Source organism: Puntigrus tetrazona, unplaced genomic scaffold (genome assembly GCF_018831695.1).
Source record: "Puntigrus tetrazona isolate hp1 unplaced genomic scaffold, ASM1883169v1 S000000001, whole genome shotgun sequence".
Lineage (NCBI taxonomy): Eukaryota > Metazoa > Chordata > Actinopteri > Cypriniformes > Cyprinidae > Puntigrus > Puntigrus tetrazona.
This window is the reverse complement of record NW_025047681.1, coordinates 1,955,322-1,975,095: the sequence shown is the minus strand read 5'-3', so window position 1 is coordinate 1,975,095 and position 19,774 is coordinate 1,955,322. Positions and strand designations below refer to the sequence as shown.

The 19,774-nt window shown below is 39.2% G+C and overlaps 1 long non-coding RNA gene across 1 annotated transcript; it reads left to right on the top strand.

Annotated features, from left to right (window-relative positions):
* Positions 1 to 18,953: 18,953 nt before the first annotated feature.
* On the top strand, positions 18,954 to 19,463 carry LOC122331741. Its single transcript, XR_006248279.1, has 3 exons — positions 18,954 to 19,043; positions 19,258 to 19,316; positions 19,406 to 19,463. It is a non-coding gene; the product is annotated as an uncharacterized LOC122331741 (long non-coding RNA).
* Positions 19,464 to 19,774: the final 311 nt, after the last annotated feature.

Here is a 19,774-nt window from a genome sequence, read left to right as displayed (position 1 = left end):
CACCCGTAACTTCAACAAGAATGCAAACATAAGCAGGATGGCAATTGTATTGTAAGGGTCCCCTTTTCCTGCAGAACGGAATCCAGAGGCCCTGGTCGAAGGTCAATGCGTGTTCGATCTTTTCTTTGCGTCTCCTCAAATCACTAATATTTATTAATCTTTTGGGTTTCCAATTATAGTACTGACCTTTTTATACACAATTTTATCTGACTCCAATCTTTCATGATTTTATTTATATTTATTAAGGTAACTGCTGATCCTCTAGTTGTGAATTATTTTTATTTTATTTTTTTTATTTGGATCATTAATCAATTAATATTTCCTAGTTTCGACTTATCATTCGTTAGGAGTCTTGTTTGGCCAGAACAGACTCACGACACATCTGGGCTAGTCCAGGTCTTAGTCAGAGGCTACCCCAAATATCGCTTGCCTTTTTTAATGCAGCCATCTCCTCAGACTCAAAGTATAATTTTTTTATCGTTCCTAAGTAATAGCATGCTAAGCCAGTTTGGTGGCCAGAAGTCAAGATCTCAAGACGGCTCCATCCATCGATCGTTGATCTGACTCATCCTAGCACACCAACAATGCAGAAAACCTCAGATGTCACTAACCTACTAGAAAAGTTATTTCAGACAATAAGTTAACCAAGATTAATGTTTATTTTGCCAGGCAACAGTTTCCAAATTGGTATAATTGATAAACATTTGCACAACTGATCAGCAGTACAAAAATAACACCTAACAAAATAAAACAAACTTTAAAAGGTCATTATACCTGGTCTTTAAAAAGTACACAGTGTGGTGTATGAGGACACACACCCCACTACGGTCCGATCTGGCTACAGAAATCCTTTTATATACTCAGACCAGACAAAGACATACCAATTGTAGTTATAAAAACCTTTTTTGGTGTTTAGGTTCCTGTGCTCCAGTGTCACGCCTGGCTGGAACACGTTCAGAGACCCAAAAGGAGGACACGCCTCCTTCTCAACAGAATACAGTTCTATCAAGTTCTTAATCTTCTCCATAATATAAGTGATTACTGTAAAATTGAGACCAATTTACCAATCGCATTGAGACCTTTCAAATGAGACCAAACATGAAAGTGAGGGGTTGGGGTGGTGTTTACTATTTTTGAAGTCCTTTTGGGTATCCTTCTCAGGTTACTTTTATTGTATTTACAGGTTTTGCTTCACCTCCTTACACTTTTTTTTTTTTTTTTTTTTTTTTTTTCAATTGCAGTCACAATTAATCTGTTACACAAAGATCTGATACATGGTACACAACAACATCCACAAGTAATTACTATTCCCAAAAATACTGCAATTGAGGAAAACAAAGAAATAACTTACTCTTCCAGGTACCAAACCATTTTGTGAACACATCATCCAATGAATTATTAAAGTGTTCTTTCATCTCCGTTAATGTTCTCAATCCTCTATTGCTCTCGTCACTGAACCATCTGGCGCAGTGTTGTTGGGTATGTATGTGCAGCAAAGATCTCCAAACATCGAACAAACTCCTCCCTTTTCAGCTAACAGCATATCAAGGGTTAGGGTTATATTCTGCACTGCCATCAACGGAGTGGGTGCTAACTGCTCTGACAGTCCTTCTACTGTGTCTCTTGTAAGATTGTCCAGTCTCATAACATTTATAATGCACATAGTTAATTCAATCAACTTTCTTGATTGATGTAACTGGGGAAAATGGCTGAAAATATAGGAAAGCTCTCAAATCCTGAGGCTATTTGATCAGACAATTTGTACTCATTCGCACTCCTCTAGGGATTCCTATCGCATCAATATAAGTTGGGCTATTCAGTCTCAGATCAAAGTGTTCTTTTAAATCTCTTCTTCCTATAATATGTCTTCTAGTTAATGCTGCTCCTGGGTTTGCTTTTTCTCACTATAGTCTCCCTATCATCATTAATGGTGCAGCTAATCTCACCATTGCACAAACTCCTTTTGTGCTCTAACTCACTTTCACAAACCGTCTTCTGTCACCACAATACCAATACAAACCTGATCTTGCCCATGGGCCTATAACAGATATCTGTAATCTGGGTCATGTTGGTACACCAAGTCACATCAATTTCACCTTTGTTGATGGTTGCGCACTCTCTAGTAGAATTAAAACTGGTATAATTCTTTCTTGCCTCCATAAGGTCCTGCTCTTGTCATGTTTGAAATGGGTGGAAAAATTCAATTCAAGTTTATTTGTATAGCGCTTTTTACAATGGCTATTGTTCCAAAGCAGCTTCACAAAAGCAAATTACATAACAAAAGCAAATCATTCCACAGACAAAAGCAAGTCACTACACAGCAGGATGTGTTACAAAACAGCAGGATGAATTACAATGCAGAAAGTTCAAGATAGAATTAGTCCAGACAGAAGGTTTTCCTCGACGTCATCGCAGGAAGGTCATCTCCTCACTGGGTCCACTGGAGAGGCTCGGTAACTAGATGCCTCGGGATGTACATCCCGAGGTGGAGACAAAAGGATAATTAGAGTAGCGGCCATTCATACTATTGGGAATCACGATGTACTGTAGCATAGGTTTGTTAATCTTTACGAGTATGCTTTGCTAAAAAGATATGTCTTTAGCCTAGACTTAAACTGAGAGTGTGTCTGATCCCGAACATTTGCAGGAAAGTTATTCCAGAGTTTGGGTGCCAAATGTGGCATTCGACCACCTTTAGTAGACTTTGCTATACGAGGAACTACCAGGAGCCCTGAGTTTTGAGATCTTAGAGAGCGTGACGGGTTGTAGCTTGACAGAAGGCTGGTCAGATAAATGGGGCTAAACCATTTAGAGCCTTGTAGGTCAGTAACAGTATTTTATAATCAATTCGGAAATGAACAGGCAGCCAGTGCAGGAGGATAAAACTGGGGTTATATGATCATATTTCCTTGTCCTGGTAAGAACTCGAGCGGCTGCGTTCTGCACTAACTGAAGCTTGTTTATTGAAGATGCCGGGCGAGCAGCGCATTACAGTAATCCAGTCTAGATGTCATGAACGCATGAACTAGCTTTTCTGCATCTGAGAGAGAGAGCATGTGTCTGAGTTTAGCAATATTTCTAAGATGAAAGTAGGCAGATTTTGTAACATGAGTGATATGGTGTTCGAAGGACAGGTTGCTGTCCAATATCACACCCAAGTCTTTAACTGTCGGAGTAACGTTTATATCACATCCATCTAATTGTAGTTTGAGCTCAGAAATTTGCTGTAAACATGAATTTGGTCCGATAAGAAGCACCTCTGGTTTTATTAGAGTTTAATAGAAGAAAATTTCTAGTCATCCAGTCTTTTATGTCTTTAACACACTCTGTTAATTTAGACATTTCTGATAACTTATCAGGCTTAGATGAAATGTATAGCTGTGTGTCATCTGCATAACAGTGGAAATTAACCCTGTGCTTTCTAATAATGTTCCCCAGGGGCAGCATGTATATAGAGAACAGTAAGGGGCCTAGAACTGATCCTTGAGGCACACCACACTTTACAGGCATTGTAGTAGAGCGGTCTCCGTTTATATCTACAAATTGATAACGGTCTGATAGGTATGATTTAAACCAATTTAACGCCTGTCCCTGTACACCAGCGGTGTTTAAACGCTCAGGAGAATATTATGATCTATGGTGTCAAATGCAGCAGTGAGATCCAATAAAACTAGTAGCGAGAGACGCAGCCTCGGTCGGAGGATAAGAGCAGGTCATTAGTGATTTTAACTAATGCGGTTTCTGTGCTATGGTGCGGTCTAAAACCTGACTGAAACTCCTCATAGACATCATTCATCTTTAAGGAGCATAACTGCGCAGACACAACTTTTTCTAATATTTTTGATATACATGGGAGATTTGATATCGGTCTGTAGTTAGTTCATTAGGATCAAGTTGTGGTTTTTTGATCACAGGCTTAATAATTGCTAATTTGAATGGGTTGGGTACGTGACCTAATGATAAGGAGGAGTTAATAATATTTAGAAGAGGTTCACCAGCTGCTGGTAATATATCTTTCAGAAATTTAGTTGGAATAGGATCTAATACACACGTGGCAGATTTAGACTTAGTGATTAGTTTATTTAACTCTTCCTGTCCTATGGTTGCAAAACACTGTAACTGAATTTGCTGGGTACTGAGTGAGGCTGGACTAAAGGACAAAGTTAAGGGTTGATTTTCTGTTATTTTAAGTCTGATATTATCTATTTTATTAGTGAAGAATTGTATGAAGTCATTGCTACTTAACTGAGAGGGTGTGCAGCGTTCTGTTGCTGACCGATCATTTGTTAATCTAGCCACTGTGCTAAATAGAAATCTAGGATTGTTTTGGTTGCTTTCAATGAGTTTACGGAGGTGCTCGCTCTGGCTGCTTTTAGTGACTGTCTATAAATGCACATAATGTCCTTGTAGGCAATTCTAAAAACCTCTAGCTTAGTCTTTCTCCACTTACGTTCTAGTGAACGAGTAGCTGTTTTTAGAGCCTGTGTATGACTATTGTACCATGGTACACTTTTATTCTCTCTAATCTTTTTAACTTGATGGGAGCGACAGTATCTAATGTGCGAGTGAAGATACTGCACATACTGCTGGTCATTTGCTCAAGATCATCTGCTTTCTCAGGTTTTGCGGAGCAGGTCAGATAGATCTGGTAGGTTATTTGTGAATTTATCTACAGTGGTTGGGATAATGGTTCTACCCAGTTGGTAACGAGGTGCGGCTCGGTTAATCTCACTTACAGAGAGTTTATAAGATATAAGGAAATGATCAGTGATAACGTCACTTAGAGGTAAGATATCTAGGTCTAAAACATCGATGCCATGCGAAATAATTAAATCTAATGTATGCTTACAGCAGTGAGTTGGGCCGATTACATTTTGCTTTAGCCCAAAAGATGTTAATAAATTTGTGAAAGTAGCTCCTACTATATTCTTTGGGTCACAACATGAATGTTGAAATCACCGATAATAAGTGCTCTGTCTTTATTAATTAAGTCTGAAATAAAATCAGCAAATTCCTTAAGAAAATCTACATAAGGTCCTGGTGGTCTATACACAGAGATAAGAGAAAGAGATAACAGAGATTTCTTTGTAGCATCCATAAGCGTAACATTAAGATCAAGCAGTTCAAAAGAGTTATAGCTAATTCCAGTTCTCTGAGTAACATTTAGCTCCTGACGATAGATAGCTCCAACACCTCCACCTCGACCTGACCGGGCGGGGCTCGTGCTTATATAAGTACCCTGATGGAGTTGACTCATTTAAACTGATGTAATCGTTAGGTTTCAGTCAGGCAGAGCGCGTCAAAACTTTTGTCTGTAATTAATTCATGTACTATGAGAGATTTCGCGCCAGTGATCGGATGTTTAGGAGACCAAACTTTAAATATTGCTGCTGTTGACCGGTTTTGATCGTGACTAGGTTATTTCTAAGGCCTGTGCGGGATTTACTGATACATCTGATTTTTCGCGGACAGACAGTTTCTATGTGGGTAATCATACTCTCGGTCTAACATTTACATTACATGTCATATTGTCAAAGCTGCTGTCGTGTGATTCGTTACTTACTAGTCAAATGGAGTGTAGCGCGGTGGAGATGTTGTCCGAGAGACGCTTTGCTCGCACGGTTGGGATGCAGACCATCCGCACGGAAGAACCTAGGGCGCTTCCAGAAAGAATCCCAATTATCAACAAAGAGCAGCTTCTGTTCTTTACAATATGAAGACAGCCATTCATTGAAACCAAAAAGTCTACTGAACCTTTCTATTCCATGACGGAGCGCGTGGAAGCGGTCCGACATGATGATCTGTGTCTTGGGCGCGCGCTGCGGATTCCCTCCACCAGGCTCCTCACGTCCCTCTTCAGAACCTCAGACTGCCGCTGCCGGATGTCGCTTCACCCTCGCGTGCCCGACCACAGCGCCGTGAGCTCGGTCATGATCTCCGCACCTGTGCAGAGACATCCTTAACACGAGCGCCTGGAAAACAGTGTGTTCGAACCTTATACTTAACAGCGGTGGGCGCGGACGTGTCGAACCGCCCGGCTGCTATTGTAGTACAGTGTGTAGGTGTGGCCATTCTAGTTAATCCTAACATACAATTAAATCCCAATTTTGTCCTCAGGAAATAGTGGGGCAGGTTCAATAAACAATCTGGGTCTTGCACTAGCACATCCAATACAATTTTCCCATTTTTTGTTCTTCAGCTGTACTCATAATCCAACCATAGGTTGCTATCACCATAGCCTGTTGCTTTCTCATTTTTATATAGTCCATTTCAATAACTTTGTTGCCTGCCCAAGTTTTCTTTTAGTATAATCCCTACTATTTTCCTCATCTGTCTTATTTGGTTGGGGTGGATCTATTATATTGATTTTCATCAGTCCTAGGGAATCATTACCAGTCAGTTCTACTCCCACTACCAATCAATCAATCATTTTTATTTATATAGCGCTTTTAACAACACGGGTTGCATCAAAGCACTGTACAGTATAATGACGAGAGTGACCAATTTGTTATGAAATGCAGAGACGGTCTCTGTAGTCAATTCGACGTTAATCACTAGAAGTTAAGTGTCCCCAGCAAAGCAAGCCAGAGGCGACAGCGGCAAGGAAACAAAACCCCATGCATACAGAATGGAGAAAAAAAAACCTTGGGAGAAACCAGACTCAGTTGGGGTCAGTTCTCCTCTGACCGGATGCCCAGCACTTAACTTCCAGTTCAATTTTAAACGCAGCTGTGTCAGGTAGTATAAATGACTTTGCGTGCGCATCAGGATCTGGTGATTGGTCCACGGGGCGCATCTAGGTGTTCTGGTCTCTGATGAACATAATCTCTGTGTACTGATCCACCATCTAGTCTGGATACAAACTGTGAAAACAGATTGAGAAAGACAGGACTAATATTAGCGTAGATGCCATTCTTTTTACGATGTCACAAGTACATCGTATTGTAGGAGTAGTGATCCCGGTTCCAGCAAATCTAAGTAATGCAGCCTAAAAATCCTTTAACGGATTTGAATAATAAAAAGTGTGTTGTGTAGGCTAAGTTGTGTCTTTAATCTAGATTTAAACTGGCAGAGTGTGTCTGCTTCCCGAACAGAGTTAGGGAGCTTGTTCCAGAGTTTAGGTGCTAGATAGGAAAAGGATCTGCCGCCCGCAGTTGATTTTGATCTTCTAGGTATTATCAAATGGCCAGAGTTTTGAGAACGCAGCGGACGTGCAGGACTATAATGTGATAAGAGCTCGCTCAAGTATTGAGGAGCTAAACCATTCAGGGCTTTATAGGTAATTAATAAGATTTTAAAATCAATCCGATGTTTAATAGGGAGCCAGTGCAGTGTTGACTGAACCGGGCTAATATGATCATACTTCCTAGTTCTAGTAAGGACTCTGGCTGCTGCGTTTTGGACTAGCTGAAGTTTAAGCGTGCAGAACAACCACCCAATAAAGCATTACAATAATCTAACCTTGAGGTCATAAACGCATGAATTAATATTTCTGCATTAGATGTTGAAAGCATAGGTCGTAATTTATATATATTTTTAAGATGGAAAAACGCAGTTTTACAGATGCTAGAAACATGATTTTCGGAGGAAAGATTGCGGTCAAACAGCACACCTAGGTTCCTAACTGATGATGAAGAATTAACAGAGCAGCCATCAAGTGATAGGCTGTGTTCTAGATTATTATATGTGGGGTTTTAGGTCCAATTATTAGCACCTCTGTTTTTTCAGAATTTAGCATCAAGAAGTTACTCATCATCCAGCTTTTTATATCGACTATGCATTCTGTTAGATTCTCAATTTGGTGTGTATCACCAGGCTGCGCTGAAATATAGAGCCGAGTATCATCAGCATAGCAGTGAAAGCTAACACCATGACTCCTGATAATATCTCCCAGAGGTAACATGTACAGGTTGAAAAGTAACGGTCCCAGCACTGAGCCTTGAGGAACTCCATATTTCACTTTTGAGCGACATGATACCACCTCATTTAATGCTACAAACTGATAGCGGTCAGATAGATATGATTTAAACCATGCTAAGGCGCTTCCTCTAATGTCAACATTAGTTTTCTAGTCTATCCAAGAGAATGTTGTGATCGATAGTATCGAATGCTGCGCTAAGATCTAATAGCACTAATAACGAGATAAAACCACGATCAGATGATAAAAGCAGGTCATTAGTAACTCTAATGAGAGCAGTCTCAGTACTATGGTACGGTCTAAAACCTGATTGGAAATCCTCAGACACCATTTTTTCTAAAAAGGAATACAGTTGTGAGGATACTACCTTTTCTAGTATCTTTGACAGAAAAGGAAGATTAGAGATTGGTCTGTAATTTACTAAGTCTTTGGGATCAAGATGTGGTTTCTTAATGAGAGGCTTAACTACAGCCAGTTTGAAGGTTTTGGGAACATATCCTAATGACAATGATGAATTAATAATGTTCAAAAAAGGATCTATGACTTCTGGAAGCAGATATTTTAATAACTTAGATGGAACAGGGTCTAACATTACATGTTGCTGGTTTAGATGATTTAACAAGTTTTTTCAAGTCTTCTCCTATAATAGTGTAATTTTTCCTCAGGGTTCTAAAGCTCCCTATCTGATGTGAAACTGTAGTTGACGGCTGCATAGTTACAATTTTATCTCTGATGGTATCAATCTTAGAAGTAAAGAAATTCATGAACTCATTGCAGCTATACTCTTGGGGAATATTAGCACCTGTTGATGCTTTATTTTTTGTTAATTTTAGTTTTTTTTCTTTTATCTTTAAGTGCAAAGGAGGAACTTTATCTAAAGTGCTAGAAAAACGAGTGCATAGTTTCTGTTACATCAAGTTTTTGCGTCGTATTGGATGAGCTAAGGAATTGAGATAAGTCAGGAAGGTTATTTAGAAAGCTTTCTTTTGTGGTGGAAGTGATGGTTCTACCATACTTGTAATAAGGTGCAGAGTTTACAGGTTTAACTATACAGAGTTCACACAAGACTAGTTAGTGATCTGAAATGTCATCACTTTGCTGCAGTACTTCAACCATTTTAACATCCGTTCCATGTGACAGTATTAGATCTAGAGTATGATTTCTACAATGAGTAGGTCCAGAGACGTGTTGTCTAACCCGAATGGAGGTGGGGTGTCAGAATGTCTAAAAGCTGATCCTAATGAGTCTTTTTCATTATCAACATGGATATTAAAATCGCCAACAATTAAGATTTTATCTGCGGCCAGTACTAACTCAGTTAGAAAATCAGCTAATTCTTTAATGAAATCTGTGCTGTGGCCTGTATACAGTAGCCAGTACAAACATGACAGAAGATTTATCACTAGCACATGATTCTGTAGATAATGTTATATGCAGCACCAAAACTTCAAATGAGTTATACTTAAAGCCTGAGAAGTACTAAGAATATTGTTATAAATTGTAGCAACACCTCCCCCTCTACCTTTTTAAACGTGGCTCATTTTTATAGAAATAATTTTGGGGGGTAGATTCATTTAGCGTAATATAATCATCTGGTTTTAGCCAGATTTCTGTCAAAGCAAATCTAGCTTCTGATCTTTTGATCAAATCATATACATAAAGTGCTTTTGTGGAAAGTGATCTAATATTTAGCGAGCCAAGTTTTACAGTTTGCTTATTTGAATTATAGGTAGTTTTAATTTGTTGGACATTTAAATTATTGCTTTTGATTTAGGTTTGGACGTTCTCTGCATATTCTAATTCGGGGAACAGACACAGTCTCTATAGTGTGATATCTAGGTGAAAGAGTCTCTATGTGCTGAGAATTAACTGCCTTCTGTGACGTGAGGCAGCTAGCAGACGGTCGGTTTAGCCGGTCTGTCTGCTTCCTGACCTGGGCACTAGTTGGTCATGTTGGAGCTATAAGACTATATGCCATATTTCTAGATAGAAGAGCGGCACCACCCCAGGAGGATGAAGACCATCTCTTTTCAACAGGTCAGGTCTGCCCCAGAAACTCATCCAATTGTCTATAAAGCCTATGTTGTTCTGCGGGCACCACTTAGACATCCAGCCATTGAGACCCAGCAGTCTGCTGTAAATCTCATCACCCCGGTAAGCAGGGAGGGGACCAGAGCATATTACATTGTCCGACATTGTGCTTGCATATTCACACACCTCTTTAATATTATTTTTAGTGATCTCTGACTGGCGAAGTCGAACATCATTAGTGCCGACGTGAATAACAATCTTACGAAATTACGTTTAGCATTAGCCAGCACTTTTCTTACTGTCCTCAATTAAAGTTTGGATGAGTGTCTCTAATTCTAAAACCTTCTCTGTCAGCCTAGCAATTTCCCTGCATTTATCACACGTAAGTCCCTGATCGCTAACAGAGAAGGATAAGCTATACATGTGACAGACTGTGCAAGTGACGATGCAGGGAGAAGCCATTTACTCACCGTAAGGATTCACTTACCACTCTTGTTTTGATGAGATGATTTGATGATTGTGAAAATGGAGCGAACGAGCACGAGGAACAAATGAACAGGAGCGGACAAAAGCCCACAATAGGCGCGAAAACGCGGGTGGGAGCGAAAGTGAATACTAGTACTAACTCACCGCCGAGTTTTAGATTAAAGCGAACGAACTAACAGCAGTCTAATTAGTTAGATTAATTTGATAGTATCAACGATATGTACACAGTTAAATATTTCTTCGCTAGAGAAGAGGTGATAAATTGAAAAGCTTGCTGCACGCAGCTACAAACAAACCAACCTCTCAGCAGACAGGGGACCAAGTAAAGTACTTTCTGATTGCATCAGTTACATCTACTACTGCTCCTTTTGGGGTATTCCTGTAAATCTCCTATTGACACACAGTGATTTGGATTATCCCTGATTGAATAATCTCGTTTTTTTTTTTTTTTTTTTTTTTTTATTCTGTTTCAGACCTGACTTCCAATAATCTTGGGGGTCCCAATCCCCAGTATATGCCACTACATCGTATTTCTATAATTGATACACTATATCAATTATAGGGTCGCTGCACAAATAAATGTTGTACCCTCTCCATTTAACTTTTTTTTTTTTTTTTTTTTTTTTTTTTTTTTTTTCGCACCTTAATCACACTGCACAGGTCAAACGTGAATGTAGTACTGCCCTTTGTATAGTTTGGCTTTATTCCCCATGTCGCTTTAGGCATTTGTCACTGGACGCGTGCTTACACTCCTCCTGTGCCTAGTTTGGTTCTGGTCCTGCTGGAATTCTATGATTCCCACTGTTATTATACCAATGGCAGTAACTACGGCTAACACTTTCCAATTACCGTAAAGCTGCATTTCTCTAAATCACTTGAATTTCTTAACTGAAAATATTAATCTTAATGCAACAGTAAAATCGTAACACTTATATCTCTCAGTAATATAGCCTAAAAACACCTTTTTATATTGTTGATTTTAAAACCGTAAAAATAATTTCAACCTCTAAACAATGTAAAACGTAAATGGAAGATTAATTGACACTTCAACACTTCTATGAGATGAAATTAAAACAAACATAACACTTCTACTTGTAAAATCAATGACAAACATCTAGTAATGTATTAAAAATGTGATACTATAACACTCAAATGGTATATATGGTAATAGTTATGTCCACAAGCGTGAACACTTCTTTCAGGATCTGTAAGACTCTCTCAAACTTCAGCTTGTCAAGTCCGCACCCCAGCCGGGGAACGGAAACACTCTTGATGTTGTTAGTAATACACCAATCTCTCATGTAGGTTAAACTCTTTCTGAAATTGTCATGTTGGTGTTGTATTACCAATTTATAAAAGTTTAAACACAGATTCCAATATAACAGTATAAGCTGAATGTGTATTGTGATTTACATTCTAAGAGCAGGAAGCCCAAGCCCTGAGACAGTTATCTTTTGTCTTTCAGTTCTTGAACATCTGGTAGGTGTCCTAAGTCAAGTGTGAATGCTAATCCTAAGGTTGCTTGACGATTTTCTTAAAGATTTCTTGAAGACTTCTTGCAGATGACTACAGCAACGAAATAAAAACGAACTCCTGCTTTACCAAGAATCTCCTGGTCTCTTCTTAAAAAGAAGCTAAAAAAAGTTTCCAACATTGGTAACTCAGTAGCAACTTGTCGTGTGTGTTTTATTTTTTTATTTTATTTTATTTATTTATTTTTTTTTGGTGGTGGAAAACAGTTCTATCTTTTGGTCACTGCACACTCACCAGGTTTTCAGTCAGCACTTACACAATGGGCCAAAGGTTCTCCTTGAGGAGCTGTGAATAAATCACCTGTTGTGTGGATAATCTGTAATGCTTGTACTGCTGTTGCTGTGTGCAAAGTTTGTCTTTCCAGTATCAATATCCCTCTCTTGGTCCTGACTTGTCAGGGCCAATCTGGTATCTCTCAGTGATCTCTCAGGCGGGTCACAGGCTGCACATGAAGACAAGTGATACCAGGTGTCACCTTTGCCAGGTAGGCAAACACAGTGCGAAGTTCTAGCAGTGACTTTCAGGGGAGTAGACCACCTAGGCTCCTTCCACTTTCTCCTAAATAGACGAAGTCTCACCTACTCCGTTGGCGGAGGTTGAGCAGTTTGCTCAGCACTGTCAGTGCGTGACGCTGAAACCTGAGTGGAAAAACAATCAAGGCAGTTTGTCAAAATACTGTCAAAGGTTCAATGTACTTCACTTCAGACATTAGTGCCAGTGGTAAAGCAGACAGCCAGTTAATCTTAAATTGCGCACAGATTTTAGCGAGCTTGTTTCAGGGTAAGATTCATACGTTCGACTTTTCCTTGTGATTGGGGATGGAACACAGCACCAAATGAATGTTTCTACAGTTCTTAAGTGCACATTTTTTTTTAAATGACTTCCATTTTGTCAGACCTGATCCGTCTTGAAAACCATAATGGGGTATATAATGATTTATCAAACATTTTATTACAGCGGTGCTGTCTTCCTTCCCCACAGGAAATGCTTCTGGCCACCCAGTGTAGGTGTCTCACCATGACCAACAGGTAGCTCTTACCATTTACTCGATCATATCAGTAAAATCAATGACCACCTCATCACCTGGTCCACTAGCCAGTGGAAAATTACCAGCTGATGGGCGCATTGAAGGTTTAATGTTGTGTTCTTGACAAACTTCACATGAAACGATATGGTGTGAGATCAAATTTGGCATGAAAGGGTGCCACCAGGATTGCAATAAATGAGACATTTGTTTGTCTCCACAGTGGGGTGGACTATGAATTTGGGTCAAAACCGAAATGGCTAATGATGAGGATATCACTGGACGACCATCCTGTATCACTATATCACCAGTGACGTCTACAAACCATCATGTGCCTTAATGTATCACCATTGAGTTTCTTTTTCTGATGAACTAGCTAGGTGTTGTTCAATGATATAAGGTCTGGATAAATTATCATAACATCATAAGGCATTGACTTGGCAGATATCCAGCTGCCTTTTTGGCGGCTTCATCAGCCGCTGCATTTCCTAATGAAATTAAGGTATTAGAAGTTGCATGACCTTGACATTTCATGACTGCTCCTACAGCAGGCATGGCCAATGCCTCTGACAGCTGTTCTGCTTTTTTTAGCATGCGCGATGGGAAGTCCCGTAGCAGTGACAGTCAATTCTCTTCCACCTGGGCAGCTCAATGTGTACGGCAGTAACAACATATGCAGAGTCACTGTAGATGTTAACCTTCTGTCCCTCTGCGACGTGCAAGGCCTTGCTGTAGTCATCTGCATAAAGTCTTCAAGAAATCTCCAAGAAACAAATCTAACAAACATGCTAGGTTGAACTTTGTTTCAAAGTGGGAGGAGTACACAGAGGTGGAGACCAGTAAAACAAAAGCATGCAAATGTAGAACAGGAGCTTTCCCGATCCTTGATCTATTTAGCATCTAAGTGTCATTCAAATGCATAGGTGTTTATAGAGACTAAAACAAAAGGCACAGTTGTACCTCAGGATTAGCATTCACACTTGACCTACCAGATGTTCAAGAACTGAAAGACAAAAGATAACCGTCTCAGGGCTTGGGCTTCCTGCTCTTAGAATGTAAATCACAATACACATTCAGCATATACTGTTATATTGGAGTCTGTGTTTAACCTTTTATAAATTTGTAATACAACACTGTCAACCTTCCTGTCTTCACTGTGCTAAACCTACCATCAATTTCTTGGACTACTGCAAATCCAGATTTCAGCTCTCCTACTTCATCCCTGAAGCAACAACCATCAATAAACAATGTCATATCTTCATCTAATAGTGGCGTGGTGGACAAGTCAGCCCTAGCCTTTGAAGCTACATAAGTCAGTGGAGCACAGTCATGTGGTATACCATCAGTCACAAGGTCGGCCATGTTGATTCCTTCATGTGTAAATGTCAGGTTTAGGGTGTCTAAAACTTTGGCCAGACGTCTTTGTCTCAGTGGTGAAAAGGTAAATGAATTATTTACAAGTGACATAACAGAGTGTGTGTGTGGTTAAAATAGTCAGTGGATGGGCCATAACAACATGGGATGTTTTGTCAATGATCTTCGCCAGACCAGCCACGAAGCACGAGCAAGGGGGCTGGCGTTGTTCTATCTGATCCAGCAATACGCTGGCATACATAAGAACCTTCCTCTGTCCTTTATCTTTCTGAAATAGCACACCATGTGCACTTGTCTTAGTCTCTGAAACATCCAGGAAAAATGGTAAAGTGTAGTCAGGGCAGTTTAGATGGAAGGCATGTGACAGTTGCATTTTTAATTCAATGAATGCTTTTTCTGCTTCAGCTGTCTAGCTGAGGGTACTGGTCAGGTTTCTCATTCCAGCTTCCTTAAGCTGTCGTAATGGCATAGTTAAAGCTACATACATTGGGATGTATTGTCTGCTGAAACCTGTCAAACCTAGAAAAGAATCTTTCAGTGTTCGGTCTTGGATGGTTTAATATGTCTGTACAGTGTGAACCAGTCAGTCTAGATCCTTCTGCAGTCACTAATCTACCCAGGAAACTGACTGTAGGACGACAGTTGCAGTTTCTTTACTGACTTTGAATCCCGCTGTGTAGTTTTCAGTACTACTTCTGTGGCTGTCATACAATATTGTGGTGTTGTAGCTGCAATCAGTTGGTCATCTACATATTGAATCAGTATTGTGTCTTCTGGCATTTGTTGTGGATTCCCCGGATTAAAGACTCCGAGCTTCAGGTTTTGATAGCAAAATTCAGACTTTTATTGATCAATACAAGCCGAGTCTGTTTTAAGGTTCAAACAGAACCACTCTATAGACAGCACTCCCCCTCACCACTATTCAGGGGCTTTTACAGACGTGGACAAAATTGTTGGTACCCTTTGGTCAATGAAAGAAAAAGTCACAATGGTCACAGAAATAACTTTAATCTGACAAAAGTAATAATAAATAAAATTCTATAAATGTTAACCAATGAAAGTCAGACATTGTTTTTCAACCATGCTTCAACAGAATTATTAAAAAAAAATAAACTCATGAAACAGACCTGGACAAAAATGATGGTACCCCTAACTTAATATTTTGTTGCGCAACCTTTTGAGGCAATCACTGCAATCAAACGCTTCCTGTAACTGTCAATGAGACTTCTGCACCTCTCAGCAGGTATTTTGGCCCACTCCTCATGAGCAAACTGCTCCAGTTGTGTCCGGTTTGAAGGGTGCCTTTTCCAGACTGCATGTTTCAGCTCCTTCCAAAGATGCTCAATAGGATTGAGGTCAGGGCTCATAGAAGGCCACTTTACAATAGTCCAATTTTTTCCTCTTAGCCATTCTTGGGTGTTTTTAGCGGTGTGTTTTGGGTCATTGTCCTGTTGCAAGACCCATGACCTGCGACTGAGACCAAGCTTTCTGACACTGGCTAGTACATTTCTCTCTAGAATTCCTTGATAGTCTTGAGATTTCATTGTACCCTGCACAGATTCAAGACACCCTGTGCCAGACGCAGCAAAGCAGCCCCAGAACATAACAGAGCCTCCTCCATGTTTCACAGTAGGGACAGTGTTCTTTTCTTGATATGCTTCATTTTTTCGTCTGTGAACATACAGCTGATGTGCCTTGGCAAAAACTTCGATTTTTGTCTCATCTGTCCACAGGACATTCTCCCAGAAGCTTTGTGGCTTGTCAACATGTAGTTTGGCATATTCCAGTCTTGCTTTTTATGATTCGTTTTCAACAATGGTGTTCTCCTTGGTCGTCTCCCATGTAGTCCACTTTGGCTCAAACAACGACGGATGGTGCGATCTGACACTGATGTTCCTTGAGCATGAAGTTCACCTTGAATCTCTTAGAAGTCTTTCTAGGCTCTTTTGTTACCATTCGGATTATCCGTCTCTTAGATTTGTCATCATTTTTCCTTCTGCGCCACGTCCAGGAGGTTGGCTACAGTCCCATGGATCTTAAACTTCTGAATAATATGTGCAACTGTAGTCACAGGAACATCTAGTTGCTTGGAGATGGTCTTATAGCCTTTACCTTTAACATGCTTGTCTATAATTTTCTTTCTGATCTCTTGAGACAACTCTTTCCTTTGCTTCCTCTGGTCCATGTCGAGTGTGGTACACACCATATCACCAAACAACACAGTGATTACCTGGAGCCATATATATAGCCCAATGGCTGATTACAAGGTTGTAGACACCTGTGATGCTAATTAGTGGACACACCTTGAATTAACATGTCCCTTTGGTCACATTATTTTCAGTGTTTTCTAGGGGTACCATCATTTTTGTCCATGCCTGTTTCGTGAGTTTATTTTTTTAAATAATTCTGTTGAAGCATGGTTGAAAAACAATGTCTGACTTTCATTGGTTAACATTTATAGAATTTTTATTTATTATTACTTTTGTCAGATAACAGTTATTTCTGTGACCATTGTGACTTTTTCTTTCATTGACCAAAGGGTACGAACAATTTTGTCCACGTCTGTATATGGTCGTCACACTACCACGTCACAGTAATATATGGTGGCCTCCTGAAATACCCTTGCTAAATGAGGATCACAGGTGTAAGACAACAGATGTAAAATGTCAAAAACAGATGGGTTTTAAATAGTGGATTTTTTAGCTTAGGTCTGAGTGCAGTTATAATGGTAAACTAAATTATATAAGATTTCTTTTATATTTTGATCAACAAACTTCTTCATATTTCCCCCTTTGAGACGTTTACGTCTCATTTTACTCTTGAGTGACGTTTCATGATTCAGTCTGTTCTGTTAACGCTATCTAGTAACCAAAAATAGCCCCTATGTTACATTACAACAAGTCTAAATCATGCCATTTCACTCAAGAAGGTGTTAGGGCCAAACCTCTTCCCTCGGTCTCTTTGGCTAGAAGGAAGTAAAAGACCATAACACCTTGATTTTACTTTATAGTCAATGTACCGGGGTTGTGTACTTGGTTTTACTAGATCTATGGTTATCATAATTATGGAACACATCTAGGTCAATAAAATAGATCAACCAAAGCATGAGTAAACACAAGCAAATATGAATATGTAAGTGAGAAGGGTACCTACTAAATGCTAATCAGAAACATCATAAAACAAAAACATCATAAAACAGAATATAAAAACATGCATAATAGTTTTTCGTCATTCCCTTATTCTTCATCAGAGCTATTGCAAATTTCTTATGTTAGATGCAAGTTCATGGTTGTTTTGTAAAGTAGGTCTAGGTAATGCTCATTTTGATTTGAGTATATTTTTCCGCTAGGTCTCAATACTCCCATTTGTTTGACTGTGGACTTGATAATTAAGGATTTTAATAAAGGGAACACGCAACAAAGTAATCCTCCCATAGTAATTGCCATTGCGAGTTGTAGTTCTATTTTTGCTAACCGTTGCTCCCCATGATCCTAAATTTAAATTAAACCAGTCCCACATTTTCTCATCTTTTCCAGCATTCTTTTTCATTTCTATCTGTAGTTCTTGGTCATGGCTTTTGTAAATGTCCCTTCTGGTGAGGTGTTAGGTATGCAACTACAACATTTGATTACCAAATAATACACATACTCCCCCTTTGTCAGCTAACATCCAGTTAAGAGCTAGTCTATTTTGCCATGTCATTTTAGATTTAGTTTTTTTTTTTTTTTTTTTTTTTTTTTTTTTAAGAATCAACTTTATTGTCATTACACATGTACAAGTACAAAGTAACGAAATGCAGTTTAGGTCTAACCAGGGGTATTCCAGAAAGCTTGGTTAACTTACCATTTGATAAATCATAACCTCTGGGTTGATTTACCCCAAACAGGCATACCATGAGTATGTCGGTTCCAAAACACCTGAGAAGAGTTAGCTTAATCAACCTCCAACTGGTTACCCAGAGTTAGTGCGCGTGCACGGTGCATGTAGAAAGACATTTTCAATGGATCGCCGATTTCACGAGTCACCATGGAAACTCAAAGCCAAAAAAAGAGAGCGGCGTATTTCACAGAGGCGGAGTTGGAGGTTTTAATGCATGCTTATGAGGAGTTAAAGCCAATAATATTAAAAAGAAGTAATACAGCTGCATCAGCGAAAGCAAAAGAGTTGGCTTGGCAAAAAATAACCGACAGAGTGAATGCGTGAGTATATTAAATTACAAATGTGGTATTGCGTCCCGTTTTATTATAATGACGTATGATTTATACATCCTTTTGAATGTTATATCACTATGAAAGCATTTACTTTTGCTGCCATTTATGTGTTTAGTTTAAAATAATAATGTATGTTTCTTATTAAATAAGGTGTAATCCTTCTGGAGCATAGAAGTTTAAGCCAAGTCAAAATGAAACACAAAAACATTCTGCAAAAAGGTAATATTTGATTACACAATTACTGAACTATTATTATAACAGGATTTAGTATATTCATTCTGTCATGTAGCTAATAGAAAGAAGACTGAAGCCCGTCTAACTGGTGGGGCCCACCACCACCTCCTCACCCCATCTGAGGAGCTGGCTCTGTCCTTTAATAAAGGGCGACCAGTGGTCGCTGGCATTCCAGGGGGCAGTTCATCACACACAGCATGCACCACAAGTGATGGTGAAAAAATGGTGCAATGTGAGTTTACCTCTATGATTTGTTTTATTTTTTTGTCCTAATAAATGACTCTCAATGGCTTTAATAGCTTTTGAACAAGATAAATGTTTTATGTAGGCTTATTTTATTTAACTGCATATGATGTATAGGCTACTGTGATTTTAGACTGACATGTTGCTCTTCATGTACTATTTTCTTTGATAATATTGAGAATTTTATGGGTTTATTCTTATAGACACTGATGGTTGGATTGTATTATTGGACTCTCCAGAAAGAACACAGTCTGTCACAGTTGTAAGTGATTTGTTGTCAGGTACCTTTAGTTGCTTTTAGGTTTTGTTTTTTTTTGTCAGATAATGTATACTTGAATATTTTTCCTGTAGGATGAAGATGACGATGAAGAGACCACATCTGCTGTGACAGAAGTGGAAAATGCTGGTAGATCCACTGAGGTATGATGCATACCATTATAATGTATTGCCCCTTTTTGCATTAGAGTAACAAACTGTCATTGTCCTTTCACAGAACATACCTAGGGGTTTGCCCACAGATGAGGGTCCTTCAACCTCAGCACACAATCTAAGCAGGGTAACAATTTGTGTCCAGCTGTCCATATTTTAATTATATTGTCTGACCAAACAATCTCATTTCTTACATTTTTTTCCACCTTCCTAGTTGCCAGCAAAGGAGCTGTATAAGGTCCATCTTCAAAAACAAATAAGGAAAAGTGACATGGAGATGGACCTTATACA